Source organism: Nyctereutes procyonoides, unplaced genomic scaffold (genome assembly GCF_905146905.1).
Source record: "Nyctereutes procyonoides isolate TBG_1078 unplaced genomic scaffold, NYPRO_anot_genome, whole genome shotgun sequence".
Taxonomy (NCBI): domain Eukaryota; kingdom Metazoa; phylum Chordata; class Mammalia; order Carnivora; family Canidae; genus Nyctereutes; species Nyctereutes procyonoides.
In genome coordinates, this window is record NW_026575126.1 from 74,325,982 (window position 1) to 74,331,230 (window position 5,249).

The following is a 5,249-nucleotide window of genomic DNA, read 5'->3' on the forward strand; positions in this document are numbered from 1 at the left end:
GGTTCAGCATCTGCCTTCAGTTCAGGTCATGGTCCTGGGGTCCCGGGATCGAGTCCTACATCAGGCACCCCATAGGAAGCCTGCTCTCCCTCTGCCTATGTTTCTGCCTCTCTCTCTCTCTCTCTCTCTCTCATGAATAAATAGATAAAATCTTTTTTTTTAAAGTGGTCATAGGAGAGATGCATGAAAAAAACTTTGTATGGATACAAGGAATATTTATCTACCTTCTCCCAATCCACATTGGACTAAGTTTGTGCCCTAGAGTGTTGTCTCTCTCTTACTTTCAGGACGCAAATCCTAAGTGCCAAGGGGGTTCTATTGGCATCCCATGGCCCCGCAGCTGGGCCAGGGGCGTAATGTTTTACCTGCACAGACCTGGTGGCCATGGCAATGGTCAAAGTGGAAGGTGAGGAGTGAGCATGTGAAATGGGACAAAAGTGTTGTCCAGGACAAAGAGGAAGAGGAGAAAGAAAATGAAGAAGATACAAGGAGGAAACAATATTTCACTAAAAGTTCTGGTCCCTCAGATAATGCCTGATTGGCTAAAAAGCAGAAGTGCCACAAGCAGAGGGTATTGAGCAAGCAGTCCCCATGGACCCTCAGGCCATCCCAGCTGCAGGTTGATAACACATGGGAGGCCAGTTCTGATCTACACATACCCCCTCAAAAGGCTTCTCCAGGTGAGCTATCACCTTGCTCTCCTGAATTAGACTAAACTCATCCATAGCCAAACCCCCAGATGAAAAGTGACCCATGTAAATAAAGGGTCATAGTGCTAAGGAAAAACACCAGATGTCTAAGTGGCTCAGTGTCTAAGTGGCTCAATACACATTGTATTGGCTAAGGAGCAAGAGAGAGAAATAAAGAGAGGAGACTACTCCTGCTATGAAGCAAGGGGTAGGGGACTGGTTCCACAGGATGGCTCAGAGGAATAAAGATCTAAACGCCCTCACCAGTGAATCATGCCAAGAGCACTTCGTCACAGCTTGAACTCTTCCCTGACATGTTCCCATTTTCGATTTTGTCTCTAAAGAGCAGCTCAGGTGAAAAGGAGGGGGCTAGGAATGAGTTTATTTGAGAATGTTGACCTAATACACCACATATAGAAAGTGATTCCCTTTTCTCCTGCAGCCACCTTACAAACATTTCCAGAGAGGGCAACAGCTCCTACAAGATGTGTAATCCTTATCAACACAGCAAAGATCACATGGCTGTTAAGATAAAGGTTTGGCAGTTCCAGGGTGGGCTTATCATGGTTTAGCAGTAAGCGAGTTTTGTTGCTTCGACTGCATTTAAAAAGTTCATTGATTTGTAGCTAATACCAAGTTGTCATAGTTTCATGAGTAACAGCTTGTGGTTTGCAGAATCAAAGCCTTTTCCTGAATCAATAATAGCAGATTCACTGAGGTGGCCAGAGCACCTGCAGAGAGGGGAGAAACCCAGGTAGAGAGAAGGAGTAAATTTGATCAGAGCATAAATGGTCTATAAAAGAGGAAAAATGAAACTCTCTTTCCCAAAGCAGCAGAAATTGAGCCTTTTATAAATTCAAAATGACCTGTAAAGAGACCATTGTTTTCAAGAAAGTTACAGATTAAATACGTGTAAACACACGTGTAATAAATGGACTCTAAGAAAGGAAAAGTCAAATTGAAAATTTTTAAAAAGGTTATCAATAAATAAAAAAAGTTATCAATTGGTTTAATCCTCATTAGGCCAACTTTTTCGTACTGTGACCTTGGCACAACTGAATATTTTTCTAGAACCAGTTTCTTGGAAAATAGTGACCTGAACTTCTCTTCATTCCTTAGGGGAAAATAGACACAAGCAGGCAGACACACACACACACACACACACACACACACACACACCCATACCTATACACACCCATTATATTACCCCTGACCCCACTAAAGTGTATTTCAGATAATATCTTAGTATTATGTGACTTTCATAGCATTCTCTCAGCCTGCTCTATTTGAGCTTCATCGTATCCATGTTGGGCCAATAGAGCTGTTATTTTTAGTCCCTTTGGAAGGAGGAAAAGATTGAGTCTTAGAAGGATTCAGAACATTTCAGCCCGATTCTCCTAGCCATGCCCAGGGCAGACATCACTAATGAATCAAGGAACTCTCTCCTAAGAAGCTCGGACTTAGCCTCAGAATCCTCTTCGAAGCAGACCTCCAGGCAGCCACTAGAAGTTACTAGAAAATGGACTGAAGAATAAAAGCTGTCTGCCATCCCAGACCACATGATCTGCCCACAGTCATGGGACCACTTCATGGTAAAGCCAAAACACACACATCTCTCCTCTCAGGGCTTCTTATGAACAATAGAACACCTTCACCTCCATGAGCTGGGCTCGCCCTGGCTACAAGCTATGGCCACCAGAGTTTTTAGTTGCCTTTCTACATACAACTGCCTAACTCCATTCATGCTCACTGTTTAGGAAGGTTAGGACATAACAGAGAGCTCCTAGAAACTTTGAAATTACGTACGTGGTTCACATCATACCTCTATCGATTCTGTTGCTCTGCATGATAAGTAGGTGCCAGAATCTTTAAAAAATGGTATTCTTTAATTTAAATATCTATTGAGCCCAAATAAGTGAATAAATAATATAATTTCAGAGCATGATAAATGCCAGGAAACAGATGAAGCAGGGTGGTGAGAGGATAAAAAAATGACAGTGGTAGAGACAGGGTGAGCAGTAATTTCAGGTAAGGTGATCAGGTAAGGTCTCTCTAAGGAGGTGACACTGGAATACAGACTGGAACAAAGTGAGGGCCATGCCACCTGAAGATCTGGAGAAAAGGTCTTCCACAGAACAGCAAGAGGAAAGGAACAAGCAATGCCCTATTAAGAAATAACATGGGGAATATGCAGGATGTCACAGAGGCCACGGTAAGGACTTTCAATTTTATCCTAGGCATGATGGAAAGCCTCTGTAGGCTTTATAACAAGTAAGTATGAAGCTACTTCTGTTTTAAAAGATTACATGACCAAATGTTTATTTTTAAAGATCACTCTGGCAGCAGTGCAAACAATGTACTCAGTTGAAGGGTTGAGAATAATTGGCAAAAAATCAACCTGGGGTCACTCATGACAATACCCCAATCAGAAGGTAGAAAGAGGAGTCTGGTGAAGTAGTCCATAGATAAAGACTGATGCGGGCCTCAGTAGCTATCATAGGTTCGGGTTCTCCTAGAAGCAGATGTGAAGACCAGATCAGACATGCAAGAGTTTTATTGGGGGAAATGCCTGCAAAGGATGAAAAGGAGGAGGCAGAGAAGGGAGAGAGGGACTTTAGGCCTTAAGGAGGTCTGGCACCTGTGAAAGAGTGATGGAAGGAAGATTGGACAGGAAGAGTCTTTGATGACAATACAGTTCCAAGAAAGGTTTGGCCAGAGCCATCGGGAGTCTTCATGCCAGAGTGGCCAGGATTGGCCCTGCCATACTTTGTCATTTACTGGGAAGAGCCTGTGGGAGACAGCCTCAGCAGGGATGTGGGGGTGGATCCAGAAGCACAGCAGCTGGAGCGATCAGTCAACCATGGCTGGCACAGCAGAAGAGTTCAGCAGCCAATTTTCACGGCCACAAGAGCAGCAGGAGTACGGAAGGACCCACTCCCTGACTTCTCGGGGACTTAGCTCCTGCATCTCTGTTCTGTCCATCTGTACATGAGCATGCTTTAGAAAGTTGCATCTTAGGAAAGCCTTCTTTTCTTGATCTCAAATCCTCCTCTACATAATGCTCTCTTTCATCCCCCTCCACATCCAAGTTTCTACAAAGAGTGGTCCCGCTACCAAAGATGCCTCTATGTCCTCATCCCCTTTAGTACTCAGCAGTCCACTCCTCTCTCCTGCTCCTCCCTCAGCCCCAAGGCTTCCCTTGTGAAGACCATAAGCGACCTCCATCTTGCTAAAGCTGATAATAGAGACTCTACAGTTCTTTTCTTCCCTGATTTCTTAGCAGCATTTTATAAGGTGGATTACTCACTCCTTCTTAAAATACTTTCTCTCCACTGGTTTCTGTGATGTCACATCCACAGATATTTTTTCTATCTCTCTTACTCCCTGCTGGTTCCATACACATCTAAACCTTCTCACTCTCTTCTCCTTCTGCCTGGAAGAGCCTATTGCCTTGCTGTATGTATGATGGGAAGCCACCTTGACATTGCCTTTCATCCTCTTTCCTATGGGGCTTAAAATGAAAACCCTCTGTTCAGTTCTCCAGGTTTTACCTCCTTAGAAATCATAAATCCTTTCTTCTCTCCACAAAATCTGTCCCTTGTGAATGGAAAGGATTTGCTTTTCCTATTTTTATTAGGTAATATACAGCTTTGCGCAGTGGCAATATCATAGCCAATGAGGTTTATCCAAGGCATAATTGTTGCTATTAGGTAATAGATTTTCTAAATTTGCTTAGCTTTTTAAATTCTTATTTTTTAATTGAGATATAATTGACATATAACATTGCATTGGTTTTAGGTGTCCAATATAATGATTTGACATATGTACATACTGTGAAATGATCACGACAGTAAATTTAGTTAACACCTATCTCCATGCGTAGTTATATTTTTTCTTGTGATGTAAACGTTTAAGATTGAACCTCTTGGCAACTTTCAAATACACAATGCAGTATTGTTACCTATTGTTGCTTTACTGTACGTTAAAGCTTTACTGGGGTTTACTCATTCTCATAACTAGCAGTTTGTACCTTTGGACCACTTTCACCCATTTTGCCCACCTCTCAACCCCCACCTTTGGCAACCACCAATTTATCCTTTAGGTCTCTGAGTTTGTTGTTGTTTTCAGGTTCTGCATATAAGCAAGATCATACAGTATTTGTCTTCTGGCCTGACTTATTTCACTTAGCCTAAACCCTCAAGGTCCATCAATATTGTAAAAAATGGCAGGATTTCCAATAGCTTTTCTTTTTATTCTATTAGGTAATATATTTTAAAACCAAAGCTAACACTTAACATTTTTTTTTCCAACTATGTCTGCCCTCCCTTGAAGCAATGGGATACCTCATCTTCCATGAGTGGAGAGTGCAAATTGTTGAGAATGAAATCTCTCAGCACCAAACTGTCCATAAAGCATGTCCACCTGTGTGTCTCAGTGGCAAAACAAAATGTTACATACTTAAAACTTGTGATTCTCCACCCCCTCATATTCAAATCTGCATCACCTCCAGTCTCCCTCAACCAGGAGAATGGCTCCTCCATTCATTCAATTGCTCAGGTC

General features: G+C 42.4%; 1 pseudogene; it reads left to right on the plus strand.

Moving 5' to 3' along the window:
• The first annotated feature begins 4,335 nt into the window (after positions 1-4,335).
• Positions 4,336-4,454, plus strand: LOC129520382 (U4 spliceosomal RNA; annotated as a pseudogene).
• Positions 4,455-5,249: the final 795 nt, after the last annotated feature.